The 16,467-nt window shown below is 44.5% G+C and overlaps 3 non-coding genes across 3 annotated transcripts; 1 reads left to right on the plus strand and 2 right to left on the minus strand.

Moving 5' to 3' along the window:
* Window positions 1–1,012: 1,012 nt before the first annotated feature.
* TRNAN-GUU lies at window positions 1,013–1,086 on the minus strand. Its single transcript has one exon. It is a non-coding gene; the product is annotated as a tRNA-Asn (tRNA).
* A 608-nt stretch (window positions 1,087–1,694) lies between these two features.
* Window positions 1,695–1,766, plus strand: TRNAH-GUG. The gene has a single exon. It is a non-coding gene; the product is annotated as a tRNA-His (tRNA).
* Window positions 1,767–12,697: 10,931 nt separating this feature from the next.
* On the minus strand, window positions 12,698–12,769 carry TRNAE-UUC. The gene has a single exon. It is a non-coding gene; the product is annotated as a tRNA-Glu (tRNA).
* Between the last annotated feature and the right edge of the window lie 3,698 nt (window positions 12,770–16,467).

Below are 16,467 nucleotides of genomic sequence, written 5' to 3' on the forward strand. Positions count from 1 at the left end.
TTGTAAATTTTGGTCAAAGACATGAGACAAAGTATATTATGTGAACTGCTGTATGAAAAGTGAATTTACGCTGTAAATCTTCACCCAAATCAAAATAAAATAATAATAATAAAAAAGTAAATAAGTAAAATAAAGGGGATGTCTTGGGGTTCGCTAAAGAAACAGAAGCAGTGGTTAGATAGATAATGATGATTGCAACACTATTTGTAATCATAGAACCAACTTAATTTCCAAAGTATATATATGCAAAGGGTTAAATAAATGATTTAAAAAAAAATCTCACTGCAGTCCAGTGGATTTGACTCATAGCGACCCCTCCTTGGGTTTCAGAGTCCGTATCTCTACGGGAAGTAGATTGACCAGTCTTCCGAGGAGTGGTTAGTAGTCAAATGCCTTAGGCACTATGCCACCAGAACTCCTAAATAAATGATAATACAGATAAATAGTGGAAAAAAACTCCTTTGTCAAAAACAACTTTGACCCCCTAGACTGCGGCCCTTAGACACCCTTCAAGCCTGGAACTGATACCCACCCACGGGGATCAACTTTCCACCAAACAATAGTCTAGCCCATAAAGTGAACAATAACATCAGAGAGGAACGTAGTCCTGAAAACAGTCATCTCCACGAGATCAAAAAGATAACATTTGTTCAAAAACAAAGCTCAAAAGGCAGGAGGGACAGGAAAGAAGGCGGACTGGAAATAAGGAACACAGGAAGAAAGTAGAAAGAGTGCTGTTAAATTATGGGGATTGCAACCAATGTCACGAAACAAAATGTGTATAAATTGTTGAATGAAAAACTAATTTGTTCTGTAAACTTTCATAAAAACCAAAAGTGAAGAAAAAAAAATATATATAGGGGGAAAAACAAAAAAGGTTACATTGATGTGTTCAGTCTGAATCATTTACGAACTTTTTACCAACCTCAGCGCTCACTATTTTCACTTAGTTAGGATTTATGGAGCAGAAGCACTGGTAACACATTACACATATATTATAAAACCTGGAACTCGTCCCTGGGTGGGCTCGAACCACCAACCTTTCGGTTAACAGCCGAACGCGCTAACCGATTGCGCCACAGAGACAACCACAACACTATTGTCATCCAACACAGGGTGACCAGTGACTAACCACTAGGTGGTGCCATCCAATTTCTACCGTACAGTTTATGCAAAGCCTAGGAAAACCGACTGAGCTGGTAAGGGAGACGAATGGTGTTGTTTCTCCCTTTGAAACCTGTGCGTTGGGTGATTCTGAAGCTGGAAGGGCAGCGGGTCTGAGACCCCCTGCCTGAGCGAAGTGGGTCCCAAGACACGCTGAGCCCATTGGGCTCCAGGACGTGCCTTTACGTCCTTTGCTCCGCCTTCGCCCGGCCTCCTGCGTCGCTGGAGCGCCCCTGCTAGACAAAGTTGCAGTAGGAGTGGCCGGAGCAGGGAAAATGAGGCGGAAAAGGGGAACCGTAAAGAGCAGCGAAGGAAAGCAGGGAGGCAAGGACGAGACCGAGGCCTCCAGGAGACCGTGCAGAGACATGAGGGCGTGATCCCGGGGAGGAGAGAATGCTTGTTACTAGGTAGCCGAGTGGCGCTGGAGAAACAGAGAACGTGAAAGGGAGAAACAAAAGCGTAATGTTGTTCATGTTTTTATGTCAACAGGCTTAAAGGAAAGATCTGACTCAGCACTTACCTTATGGCGTGCCGTGATCGTATAGTGGTTAGTACTCTGCGTTGTGGCCGCAGCAACCTCGGTTCGAATCCGAGTCACGGCAGTGTTAGGTGTTAGTTTTATGACGCACCTGCGCACCCCATTTGGTTTGCGTTTCGGATATCGCTCCTCATCTGCGACCAGGAGCAGCAGGGCTTAATAGGGGTCACAAATGACAAACGTGACAGCGCACACAACTCAAAGCCTGCTCAAAGGGAAACCTTGCACGTGTGCCCCATGTGAGAAAGAGGAAAGTATACCTTCAACCCTTCCACTATTGAGGTGATGTGGTCATAACCCTTTTCCTGGTAAGGATATTTCAAATATCAGCTGGCCTTTCTGACGTGAAAACAATAAACTTTTAATGTGTTTATGGTGAAATCCTAACTCCGTGCCACAGTCCATGTAGGGGCTGTGTCCCTCACCCCTTGTCCCTCATTTTTTATGCTAACAGTACATTGTTGAGTATAACACACACATCTGTAGAGAACCATTAGTGAATTTTCACACTTGTACTCAAGTTATAGAAAATCTCCAGCATCCCAGAAAGGGCCAAGGAGCTCCTTTCCAGGAAATGGTCATCCTTTATCCTGTCCCTGCTTAATTAATCACTATTCTGAGGCCTGTTCTTGACATTCACACACTGAATGCCCTTTTTTTGGGGGGGGGATCTGATTTTTCTTTTTCCCCACACAGTATTATGCTTTCACAAAATATCTATGTTGTTGCCTATTACTTCTTAATTGTGGTATTGTTGATGAGTATTATTCCAATGTGTGAACACACCACCAAAACAAACCCAAACTGACTACCATAGAGTTTTCCAAGGCTGTAAATCTTTACACAAGCAGACTACCTCATTTTTCTACCACAGAGCAGTTTGTGGGTTTGAAGCACCTACCTTTCAGGTTAACAGCAAAGTGTCTTGGCCACTACACTACCAGAGCTCCTCATAAACATGCCACAGTTGATGAACATTTGGTTTATTTCCATTTTGGGCTACTGTGAAAAGGATGCTCTGAGTGTGCTTGTCTGTGTCTTTGTGTAGATGTGTCCATCTATTTCCCTTGAATATACACCAAGCACTGGAATTTCTGGGTCATGGGGTAAGTGCAAGTTTAACTTTATTACAAATTGCCTATCAGTCCTCTGGAATGATTTCTCACCAGCAAAGATGTTTGCAGTTTTTCCCCATTCTTGTCAGCTGTCTCTTAAATGAACCCATTCTGAGGGTCTTGTAATTGTATTATCGCATGGTTCAAAATTGGTGTTTCCCTAATGAATAATGGTAGCACAGTGGCTAAGGCACTTGACTGCTAACCAGAAGGCTGGCGGTTCAAACCCACCAGCCACTCCTCAGAAGTTGTTGTTGTTGTTGTTGTTAAGTGCCGTCGAGTCGTTTCCGACTCATAGCAACCCCATGCACAGCAGAACGAAACACTGCCTGATCCCGCGCCAGCCCCATAATCCCTGCTATACTCGAGCCCATCATCGCAGCCACTGTATCAATCCATCTTCCTGAAGGCCTCCCCCTCTTTCGTCTACCCTCCACCCTACCAAGCATGACATCCTTCTCCAGGGAATGGTCCCTTCTTACAACATGACCAAAATAGGTGAGACGAAGTCTGGCCATTCTTGCTTCCAAGGAGCATTCTGGCTGCACTTCCTCCAGGACAGATCTGTTAGTTCTTTTAGCAGTGCATGGTACTTTCAGCATTCTTCGCCAGCACCACAACTCAAAAGCATCAACTCTTCTTCGGTCCTCCCTATTCATTTTCCAGCTCTCACATGCATACCAGGCGATTGGAAATATCATGGCTTGTGTCAGGCGCACTTTAGTCCTCAAGGAAATATCCTTGCTCCTCAGCACTTGAAACAGTTCCTTCGCAGTTGACTTCCCCAATGCTACACGTCGTCTAATGTCCTGACTGCTGCTTCCGTTGGCATCGATTGTAGAACCAAGCAACGTGAATTCCTTGACAACCTCAATCTTCTCTCCATTTATTGTGATGCTGCTCATTGGTCCAGTTGTGAGGATTTTTGTTTTCTTTATGTTGAGATGTAATCCATACTGCAGACTGTATTCTTCAACCTTCATCAGTAGGTGCCTTAAGTCATCCTCACTTTCAGCAAGCAAAGTTGTATCGTCTGCATATCTCAGGTTGTTAATGATTCTTCCTCCAATCCTGATACCACGTTTTTCTTCATATAGTCCAGCTTCTTGGATTATTTGCTCAGCATATAGATTGAATAAGTGTGAAGAAAGAATACAACCCTGACGCACTCCCTTCTTGATTTTAAACCATGTAGTGTCCCCTCGTTCTGTTCGAACGACAGCCTCCTGGTCAAGGTACAGGTTCCTCATGAGTACAATCAAGTGCTCGGGAATTCCCATTCTTCTCAATGTTATCCATAATTTGTCATGATCCACACAATCAAATGCCTTTGCATAGTCAATAAAACACAAGTAAACATCTTTCTGGTATTCTTTGCCTTGAGCCAAGAACCATCTGACAACAGCTATGATATCCCTTGTTCCACATCCTCTTCTGAATCCGGCTTGAACCTCTGGAAGTTCTCTATCAATATACTGCTGCAAACGTTTCTGAATTATCTTCAGTAATATCTTACTTGCATGTGATATTAATGATATTGTTCTATAATTTCTACATTCTGTGGGATCACCTTTCTTTGGAATGGGCACAAATATGGATCTCTTCCAGTCAGTTGGCCAGGTAACTGTCCTCCAAATCTCTTGGCATAACTGAGTGAGTGCCTCCAATGGGGCATCTGTTTGTTGAAATATCTCAATCGGTATGCCATCAATTCCCGGAGACTTGCTCTTCACCAGTTCTTTCATTGCAGCTTTGACTTCCTCCTTCATCACCATTGGTTCTAGATCATATGCCACTTCTTGAAATGGATGAAGATCGATCAGTTCTTTTTGGTACAGTGACTCTGTGTATTCCTGCCATCTTCTCTTGATGTTTCCTGCATCATTCAATATTTTGCCCATAGAATCTCTCAATATTGCAACTCGAGGCTTAAATTTTTTCTTCAGTTCTTTCAGTTTGAGAAATGCTGAGCGTGTTCTTCCTTTTGGGTTTTCAGACTCCAGGTCTTTGCACATTTCATTATAGTAATTGGCTTTGTCTACTCGAGCTGCTCTGTTGGGCAATCTACTTCCGTAGAGATATTGCCTCGGAAACCCGAGGTGGGGGGGCTCACTGTGAATCGGATTTGCCTCAGTGTGAGGGAGTACTGAAATGGAGCTTATTTTCTTATGTATTTTGACCATTTAAGGAGCTTTGGTGGTGTAGTGGTTAAGGCATTTGGCTGCTAACCATAAAGGTGGGTGCTTTGAACCCACCAGCCACTCCACAGAAGGAAGATAGGGCTCTCTGCTTCCATAAACATTTACAGCCTTGGAAACTCAATGAGGGGTTACTATGCGTTGGAATCAACTCAATGGCAGTGAGTTTTGTTTTGTCGGGTTTCTTTTTTTGCCATTTAGAAATCCTCTTTTATGAAGAAAGTTTATTCAATATTTTACACACTTTTAATTCTGTTGGCTTTTTGTTACTGATTTCTAAAAGTTGTGATTATAAGCAAGATTTGAGTCATTTTTCAGATCATCTTGTTGTAAATATCCTCTCCCAATCTGTGGCTTGCCTTTTCACTTTCTTGGGTGAATTTCAAGAACAGACGCTTTTAATTTAAATGAAATCCAATTAATCTATTTTTTTTTTATCATTTTAAGTATAAGGCCTATTGTGTTCTCTTCTCTAGGAATTCCCCCCCCCAAGTGTGGTGAATATGTTGTTGTTGTTGTTGTTGTTATGTGCCATCGAGTCGGCCCTGACTCATAGCAACCCTTCCCTGGGTTTCTGAGGCAGTATCACTACAGAAGTGGATTGCCTATCTTCCTTCTGAGGATTGGTGGTGAATATATTCTCCTAAATTTTCTACTGGGACCTTTAGTTTTTTGTTTTTTTTTTTACTTTGAAACTGTTGACATCTCATACTCCTCGCCTGATCACAGCAAGCTTGTCAACCACCAATCCCCTGGCCTCACAGAAATCTTCTCTATATTGTAAAAACATCCACAGCAGTTACCTGCTGCTCTCTGACAGCTGCAAACCCTGTGCTTCCCTCCATCTTCCTGTTATCCCCCCTCCATCTCTGTCTGTCTCTCTTCTTTTCTGCAGCTGAGAAACCCAGAAAAAACTGAAACAGGGAGTAAGAGAGACCCAAGTCTAATCTGTGCTCAAGAAGCCAGACTCTGGGTTGGGCATCTGATTCAGCCCTTGTATAGCCTGGACAGGTGTCTTAAACTTTATGTGCCTTAATGGTTCCATCTGCAGTATTAGGCCAATAAGACAACTCTACTTCACATTGTTGGTGACAGCTGTGCCTAGATTTAGTAACTATTCAATCAATAATATTTAATCACTTGTTGTTGTTATGTGCCATCAAGTTGAACTTGACTCATAGTGACCCCTCCTTGGGTTTCCAAGACAGTATCACTATGGAAGTATATTGCCCAACCTTCCTTCTGAGGAGTGGGTGGTGGGTTTGAACCCCCAGCGTTCTGGTTAGCAGTCAAGTGCCTTAGGCACTATCCTACCAGAGCTCCTATTTAATCAGTAGATTAGTCATAATAGATACCATTGTCCTCTGCACTATCTATTGACAACCCCTACTCTAAAAATTTTCAACTTTAAATCAGGGTTACTTCTTTTGGAACTCTGGGTGAAAGGAATCATGTGGTACTCTTCTGTATCCAGCTCCTTTCTCTCTGTGTAATATCTTTGAATTTATCCATGTTGTTGAATATGTCAGTGGCTCACTACCTTTTTATTGCTGAGTAGTATTCCACTGCATGGATATACCACTGTTTTACATCGTACTTTGATGAGTAGCGACTGGGGTCTTCAAAGCTTGCAAGCAGTCATCTAAGTGCAACAATAGGTCTCTCTTCCTCTGAGTAAAGAAGAATGAAGAAAACCAAAGATGTGTGGAAACAATTAGTCCAAGGGACTGGTAGACTATGCGTTCCTCAGCCTATATGACTGCGAGACCAGAACTAGATGGTGCCCGCCTACCACTGTCAGCCACTTGGAAACGGATCAGTGCAGGAGATCCTGGATAGAGTGGGAGAACAATGTGGAACAAAACTCAAAATCATAAAAAAAAAAAGACCAGGCTTACTGGTTTGATAGAGCCTGGTAAGACCACTGAAACTATGGGCCCTTCTGGTTTAGAATTGAACTCACTCCTGTGGCTTCCAGCCAAACAATAGACAGGCATCTAGGGAAATCATTTACAACAGGTAGATACACTCCTTCTGCGGAAGGAAGACTAGGAAATCTACTTCCATGAAAATTTACCACCTCAGAAACCCAAAGAAGGTCGCTATGAGTCAGAATCGACTTGATGGCAGTGAGTTTCTTTTTTTAGTCAGATACACTCCTTAGAGCACTCATGGGAGAACAGAAGGGCATTGTTTGCACAGGGGGGCAGGGGGCAGAAATGCATAGGAAAGATGGACACAGGGAAAAGGTAACTACAGAGAGGAAGTGGGAAGAGAGCTGTTACCTTGCGGGCAATTACGGTCAATGTCATGAAACAAAATGTGTATGAATTGCTGTATGGAAAATTAATTTGCTCTGTAAACTTTCACCCAAATCACAATAATTTTTTTTTAAAGGACCAGTTGTCCTTTTCCTACAAGAACAGAAAGATCAGCTGGCACCAGGAGAACCACAGACTCTTAAGCACCACACACTTGTCCTTGGCAGGGTGAGGACAAACCCAAGACAGCCTGGTCTCATGAGTCTCTGCAGGTTGAACCCAAAGGGTGTGGTGTTCCAGACTGGCAAGACAAGCCATGCCAACAACTCTCATAAATGTCCCTTGGCCTCAAGGACAGGCCAGGAAGAGGCTGATTTTGAGAGAGAGTCAAAGAAAAGGAGCAATGGCAGCTGTGGTAGTTATGTTTATGTGTCAACTTGGCTGGGCCTGGTTGAATGGCTGGGCAGCTGGTGATAGTTATTCCCCATGATGAGACTGGCAATCAGCTCCATGGTGGGATCTGCCACAAGCAGCTGAGTAGCTGCCTTAGGGTATGTGGTCTGCTTCCTGTATATGAGGAGAAGCCTTGGGAATGGTCTCTAGCCTATGGCATACTTGGACCCTGCATGTAGTTCAGCAGCCTGCCATGCTCTGCCAACCTTGGGACTTACAATGGACTTAAGTTAATGGCCTGCTGTGTGGTTTGGTAATATCAGGACTGTGCCTTTTTACTTGTCAACCTTGGGGCTTCTCAGCCTCAGCAGCCAGCAGCTGTCTGAGTGAAGAAATGCCTCTAGCTCCAGTGGGCCAGGAGCAGGAGGCAGAGCTGGACCCTGAGGTTGAGGGGCTTTCACCCAGCCCCTAGAGCCTGGCACGTTGAACTTGGACTTAAAGCCTCCAAACTGTAAGAATAAACTCCTGTTTGTTAAGGCCATCCCATTTGGGGTATATTCTTGTCAGAGCGGCACTAGGTAACCAGAACAGCAGCCAAACCCATGATCCAGAGGTTTGAGCGAGCCAAGGGTCTGGAGTTAAACTGAACTCGTACTTTATCTGAATCAGTTGCTTAATTCAGAGACATGAAAGAGAAGGACTGTGTGTAGACTAACGTCCACACTTTAGCCACAAGAAAACACACATTTTCTTGACTAACTAGACGTGGTATCTGAGGAAGTGATTGGCCTCAGGAAGAACTCTAAGTTTGTGCTCAGCATTGGAAGGATGGAGTTGCCATCAACTAATATGGAAAAACTAGGTGAAGGAGATTTTACAGGACCAATCACAGTTTAATTTAGGGTCCCGAGGACTTTCTTGAAAGATATGCCCATCCAAGATATCTCCCTTTCTATTTATGCCTTCCCACCTCCCAATCTTTTTCGTTAGATAGAAGGGTCAGTGCAGGCCCTTCTCACCCTGGGTGCCTCCCTTCTCACCTTTCCCGCCTCCCACCTGCAACCTTGATCACTGCCCTGGATCCCGAATTCACATGCCATGGCCTTGCAAATGCATAGATGACACCAGCCAACTTCCTCATGACCTTTGGACTTGTGGGGTCTTTTGGAGAAAGCTGAGAGGGAATAGTTTTCGTGGACGATCCCTGAAGGGCAGAACCACACCAGGAATTATGGAAGAACTTAATCAAGCTTCTCAGAGCTCAGAGCAAGGGAGCTATTGCCAGAGGATTCCAGAAAAAGCGTTTAACTTAACCTACAGGCCCAGTGTGCTAGGGTACTGTAATTAAGAGAAGCAGTTCTGCTTTTGCCCTTTTCAAAGCAACTTTCCCAGATAACATATAGAAAATGTTGAATATAGATAGATAGATACCAAATCACTTCCAGTGAGTTGATTCCAACTCATAGAGACCCCCACTGGGTTTCCAAGGCTGTAAATCTTTACGGAAGCAGATAGCCTCGTCTTCCTCCTGCAGAGCAGCTGGTGGGTTTGAACTGCCAAACTTCTGGGTAGCAGTCAAATGCCTTACCCCACTATGCAACCATACACACACACACACACACACACACAAATTATCTAAAGGTGCTGGGAGACAGAACAAAAGCAGGCAGGCTTTTGGAAGAAAGAAGGGGACTGAGTGAATTTTTGTTTAGTAGATTTTGGTCTGAAGGCAAAAATTTTGGTCTGTTCTATTTGGATCCACAATATTCCAATACTAAACCAAACTGTCTTACTGATCTAAAGGATCAGAGGACAAAGTTAAGGCAATCAAAGAAGTTGGAAAAATCAAGGGGGAAAATCCCAGACAGGAAAAACTCATGGAAGGAAAGTTCCAAGTTGCGGAAAACTCTGCCCAAATGTCGGGCTGACCACAGACGTCTGGATGAGCAGCCTCCAAGCAGTCCAACTATGGCTAAAGGACCGAGCTGAGATTTCTCCTGCCATCCATTGAAGGGGTGACAGAGTTTGAAGTTTGATATAAACCAAAGTAACAATCTGTTTTAAAAAACAAAAAATGTTTATAATACATAATAATCTAGAGCCTGTTCCTTTATCATTCATAATTCCCATGATACAACCAAAAATTACCATACATAAATTATGCTACAAATTTATGAGATTAGAGAAAGAGGTTAGGTGGCAAATGCTCAAGGCAAGTCAATCCTGGGAGACTGACCAGGAGAGGCCACTTAAATGTTGGAAATAGGAAGCAAGAAAGTCTAAGCTATAATCTCCAGATTGTAAAGAAAAAGATAAGTATAATAAAAGATAGTAAATTTTATCAGGAAATAAAATAAAAAATTAAGGTGTTACCCCCACAAGAGGAGTAGTTCCACCACAAAGAGTGTAACAGTCAGGGCAGTAACATTTGAATGTCTACCCCCTGCACAGCTTGCAGGCATCCCTATATAAACACAACACACAAAACATTCATAATATCTAGTGAAGCAACTGTTCTGGTTACCTAGTGCCGCTCTGATAAGAATATAACACAAATGGGATGACCTTAACAAACAGGAGTTTATTCTCACAATTTGGAGGGTTTAAGTCCAAGTTCAAAGTGCCAGGCTCTAGGGGCTGGGTGAAAGCCCCTCAACCTTGGGGTCCAGCTCTGCCTCCTGCTCCTGGCCTACTGGAGCTAGAGACTTTTCTTCACTCAGACAGCTGCTGGCAGCTGAGACTGACCAACCCCGAGGTTGACAGGTAAAAAGGCACAGTCCTGATGTTACCAAACCACACGGCAGGCCATTCATTTAAGTCCGTTGTAAGTCCCAAGGTCAACAGAGCATGGCAGGCTGCTGAACAGTGAATGACATGGCTCTATGCAGGGTTCAAGTGTGCCATAAGCTAGAGACTGTTCCCAAGTTGTCTCCTTATATACAGGAAGCAGACCACATCCCTAAGGCAGCTACTCAACTGCTCACAGTAGATTCTGCCATGGAGTTGATTACCAGTCTCACCATGGGGAATAACTACATCCAGCTGTCCAGCCACTCAACCAGGCCCAGCCAAGTTGACACACAAACTTAAGTACCACAGTGATAGAACAAAAATTTACTCACACAGGGAAGAGACAGACCAAGATCATCTTCACTAGTGGGTGTCAGTCTCTGATTGTCAATGGGTGTCTCTTCGCAGCCAACACAGGAGATGGTCTGCATGCTTTCCTCTTGTACTGCAGGAGAGGGATCCATTCCCTCCCCTCCAAGTACAGGTACAGAAGTGGGATACTGCACACGCTACGCTAAGCACTTTCTAGGGATGTTGACATATACTTGACACCTTCATTGTAGTCACTGTGTCAGTTCATCTCTTTGAGGGTCTTCTTTTTCACTGACCCTCTACTTTACCAAGCATGATCTACTTCTGCAGGGAATTGTCCCTTCTGCCAATATGACCAAAGTGGGTGGGATGAAGTCTGGACATTCTCCCTTCCAAGTAGCATTCTGGCTGCACTTCTTCCAGGACGGATTTGATCATTCTTCTGACAGTCCATGGTATTTTCAGTGTTCTTCACCAACACCATAATTCAAAGGCATCAGCTCTTCAGTCTTCCTTATTGATTGTCCAACTTTCACATGGATATGAAGGTGATTGAAAATACCATGGCTTGGGTTAGGCACAACTTAGTCTTCAATGTGACATCTTTGCTCTTCAACACTTTAAAGAGGTCTGTTACAGCAGGCTGTCCAGTACAATATGATGTCTCATTTCTTGACTGCTGTTTCCATGAGTGTTGATTTTGGATCCAAGTTAAATGAAATCCCTGACAACTTCAATCTTTTCTCCATTTATCATGATGTTGCTTATTGGTCCAGTTGTAAGGGTTTGTTTTCTTTATGTTGAGGTGTATTCCACACTGAAGACTACAGTCTTTGATCTTCATCAGTTAGTGCTTCAAGTCCTCTTCACTTTCAGCAAGCAAAGTTGTATCATCCACATATCTTGGGTTGTTAATGAGTCTTACTCCAATCCTAGGGCCATGTTCTTCTTCATATAGTGCAGCTTCTCAGATTATATGCTCACCATACACATTGAATAAGTATGGTGAAAGATACAACCCTGATACACACCCTGCCTGATTTTAAACCATGCAGTATCCCCTTGTTCTGTTCAAATGACAGCCTCTTGGTCTATGTACAGGTTTCTCGAGAGCACAGTTAAGTGGTCTGCATTCCTATTCCTTGAAATGCTATGCACTATTTGTTATGATGTGCACAGTCAAATGCCTTTGTATACTCCATAAAGCACAGGTAAACCTCTTTTTGGTATTCTTTGCTTTCAGTAAGATACATCTGTCATCAGCAGCACACCCCTCACTCCATGTCCTCTTCTGAATCTGGCTTGAATTTCTGGACAGTCTTTGTCAATATACTAATATAAATATTCTTAAATTATCTTCAGCAAGATTTTACTTGCATGTGATATTAATGATATTGTTCGATAATTTCCACATTCTGTTGCAACACCTTTCTTTGGACTGGGTGCAAATATGTATCTCTTCTTGGCGGTTGGCAAAGTAACTATCTTCCAAATTTCTTGGCATAAACCAGTAAGTGCCTCCAGTGCTGCATTCATTTGTTGAAACAGTTCAGTGGGTATTCCATTAATTTCCAGAGCCTTGTGTGTGTGTGTTTGCCAATGCCTTCAGTGCAGCCTGGACTTCTTCATTCGATACATTGGTTCTTGATCATAACTACTTTCTGAAATGGTTGAACATGGACCAATTCTTCTAGGTACAGTGACTCTGTGTATTCCTTCCTGCATCATTCAATATTCAGTACATAAACCAAACCAAACTCACTGCTTTCCAGTCGGATCCGACTCAGAGCAACCCCCCTCCTTGAGTTTCCCAGGCGGTGTCACTATGTAAGTAGATCGCCCAACCTTCCGAGAATATTTCAATATTGCAAATTGAGGCTTGATTTTTTTTTTTCTTCTTCTTCTTGAGAAAGCATTTCAAAATGTTTCCCTGACCGGGAATCGAACCCGGGCCGCGGCGGTGAAAGCGCCGAATCCTAACCACTAGACCACCAGGGACTGACGACTGCAGCGCTTTTCTTTAATTTCCAGATAGTAGCTGTCCCTGCGCTAACCCTGGGAAAAGTCAGCCCGCCTGCCTGCCTAGAGCCCGGCGCTCCACTAGGCTCGGTCCCGAAAGGTCGCTCTCCTCCAGCTTTCTCCAAAAGGCGTGCCCACAAGCGAGGCACCGAGCGCTCTTGCGGGCCAGTGGCCCACCTGCGAAGCTCTCAAGTTCACAGCCACAAGGGAGAGTTGGCTTGTCCTGGCATCGCCTCACAACGGGCCTTTGCCAGGCGACAGAGAGTGAAGAGACGATCCTCAGATGCACAGCACTCGTCGAGGTTGCCGTGAGGAGATAAGGAGGGAGGCGCCCAGGGTGAGAAAGGCAACACAGAGCCTCCGAGATCTGCAGCACCTTAAAGGACTCAGATGGATGCAGGAACGGAGATGGCGTGGGTGGAAAACGCTTTCAAACAAGGCCATGGGGCCCTGAACTGCACGTGCCCCTAAAACCTGCTGCACCTGACTTCTCCCATTTTGTCTGATGACAACTCCAACCTTCCACATGCTCAGGCCGCTGTTTTCATCAGACCCATGCCCAATAAGCCAGCAGGTACTTGGTTAAATGTGTCTCTCTGGTCAAGTGTGGGCACGGGTCTACACCAGCGTTTCTCGCCCTCGGCACTGTTGATACCGGGATCCGGTTACTCTTCACTGTGGAGGCCCTCCCGTGAGATGGGGGCGGTTTGGCAACATCCCTGACTTGTACCCACTCGATGCCTGGAGAACACATACACCCCGAAAGTCATGCCAATCAAAACTGTCCCCAGACATTGCCAGCGGGTAGGGCCGGACAAAATCGCGCCGTGTGTGGAACCAGTCAGGTGTCCAGTCCCTCTTGCTCCTGGTCTCTGAGCTTGGACTAAGGGCAAAGGCCGGGATCCATTCAGTTCGTGCCGCTCGGCTCACTCAGAGGTCGGGATTTGCGGCTGTCATCCCGGTATCTTGGGGTTGGCGGCACCTTCGCGCCTTTTCCTTGGCCCTACCTTTCAAATCAGCCTCTTTTCGCCTGCTCCCAGGGCCACGCGGGGCTTGGGTACACGCAGCCGGGTTCCTTTTGGAACCTCAAACTTCCTTCGGTTCAGCATTGGGGGGAGGGACTTTGGGGGCCACGTTTTCCGCTCCCCCAGAACCCGGCGGAGCAGGCGCGCAGGTTCATGGCGGGCCAACGTGGTTAAGTCGTCGTCATCCAGACTTTCCCAGCTCTCGGGGCTCTTCCTGGTGCCACAGGCCTGGAGTCACCGCCTGCATTAGTCTGAGCTGTGCAGTCCCCAGGAGGGGAGGGAGGACACGTAGGAGAAACCACCGACCTCAGCCCACGAGGGACCCCAAAAGGGTCCTGAAAGCAAAGGAAGGTAGTGAATCGTCTCCTGTGGCGGAGGGACAGGCGGGGTTTAGAACAAAGGAAAGGGAAGAAACGCTATGAAGTTTCCCTTTCTGAAGTTACCGAGATGTGGAGATGTCGGCCTCCTTAGGATCCAGTGGCTGGTGAAGGTGAGTGGAGCCAGTCTCCAGTTTGCCAAAGACAACAAGGGACACCCTTGGCCAGCTCCCAGTGAGCAAACAATCCCCACTTCTCTCAGCTGAGTAGCACTTAGACTTCCCTACCCAAAATTAATGTGCATGGCAAGCATGTTACTCACGTTTTGTTTTTTTCTTCAATTACCCTCATTTGAAGAAAGAATCAGATTTGAAGGAAATATGAAAACTACCACAGTATGGAAAGCTGTCATGTATTTGTTGAGATTGTCACATTTCTCACACCCCTTTCATTTTAATTCCACTTGTCCACATAGATGTCCTAGATGGGGCCCAATGTACATTTTGTGGAACCTTAGAGGAGTCTAGGAAGTTCCAAATGAATATTTGAAGCATAATAGTCATTCTTTCAATACATACATATACACTTTACTATAAGACGTATGACAAGTAAATCAGGCACACCTGTGTCATATTACAAAGATGGCAAAGAAAAATTATATATAAATGAATGACAAGCACATAATCTGATATTCAGTGCCAAACTCTAAATCAGTTGTCTTGTCCTAGTCAATTTTCCCTACTCTGTATCTCAGTCTCTTCCCTCATCTTCTCACCTGTGCAGAAAAGTCAACCCTCCCTCAACTTCTAATTTGCAACATTATAGCCAACAACCAATTCAGTAAATTAAGGACCCTCACAGGACTCCTCCTAGAGAAAAGAAAAGGGGGAAAAAAAAAAAAAAGACAGAAAACTATAAATAACATCAAAACAAAACTCACTGCCCTGGAGTGGATTCCAATTCCTCCTTGGGTTTCCCAGGCAGTATCTCTATGGAAGTAGATTGTCCAGTCTTCCTTCCAAGGAATGGCTTGTGGGTTTGAATCCCTAGCCTTCCAGTTAGCAGTCAAATGTCTTAGGCACTATGCCACCAGTTGTTATTGTTATGTGCCCTCGAGTCAGACCGACTCATAGTGACCCCTCCTTGGGTTTCTGAGGCAGTATCACTACGGAAGTAGATTGCCCCATCTTCCTTCCCAGGAGTGGCTGGTGGGTTTGAACTGCCAGCCTTCTGGTTAGCAGTCAAATGCCTTAGGCATTACACCACCGGAGCTCCCACATAATAACATAAGGCTTTGCAAATTTCATGGTAGGAAATAAGTAAGGAAAATATCTCATCTGAAAAATGACTCTGGTCTCGAATAGGTTTTCTTCACCAAAGAAGATGTCTTATTGGTCAAAAGACATTATATGTTCAATATCATTACTCACTAAAGAAACACAAAAACTCAATGAACAAATGCCACCTTTGCCATGAGACCAGAAGAATTCGATGGCACTCAGATGCCATTCTGGACCATTCTAAACATTTGATTAAGAATTCTGTAGCAGAATCTTGATCAAAAGGGAAGAAATGCAGGACATAATTTCACATTCTTTTGGACTCCAGACTTTCCAGAGCCATGAAGGCTGGTGGAACCCCTGAAACTATTGCCCTCAGATAATCTTTAAACCTTAAACCAAAAATATTTCCCAAAGTCCTCTTAAAACCAAGCAATGGTTTAGCTTAACTAGTAAAAACTATCTGTCTTGAATATTATACTAGTTTTTAGAAAATAATATTTTATTGTGTTTCTGGTGAAAGTTTACACAGCAAATTAGGTTCCCATTGAACAAGTTCTACACAGTTTGTTCAGTGACATGGTTGTATTTCACACAGTGTGTCCAGTTTGCCGTTGTTTCCATCTGGTTGTTCAGTCTCCAGTAACCGAGTTTCCCTCCCTTTGCTTTCTCCTGTTTGCTTCACAGTAAGCATTGACCGTTTGGTCTCATACAGATGCCTCACGGTTGATGGTTTATTTTATGAACCAACCTGTTATTTAGCTAAAAGATGACCTTATGTAAAGCTGCTCCCCTGTCTCCTCCTGTTGAGGGAATAAACAGGCTGGAGAGGAAGGGAGGCCCATGGCAGGTCAGACCCGCTGCGGATGAACCGGTTGCCATCAGTGGATTCCGACTCGCAGCGACCCTTTAGGACAGAGTAGAACTGCTCCACTGGGTTTCCTAGGCTGTAAATCTCTTCGGAAGCAGACTGCCACGTGGGTTCATACCGCTGACGTTTTGGTTACCAGCCGACTGCTTAACTAATGCACCACTAGGATCCATGACTTTAAAAA

This window comes from Orycteropus afer, unplaced genomic scaffold (assembly GCF_000298275.1).
Source record: "Orycteropus afer afer isolate SDZICR_OR568_19922 unplaced genomic scaffold, OryAfe1.0 scaffold00010, whole genome shotgun sequence".
Classification (NCBI taxonomy): domain Eukaryota; kingdom Metazoa; phylum Chordata; class Mammalia; order Tubulidentata; family Orycteropodidae; genus Orycteropus; species Orycteropus afer.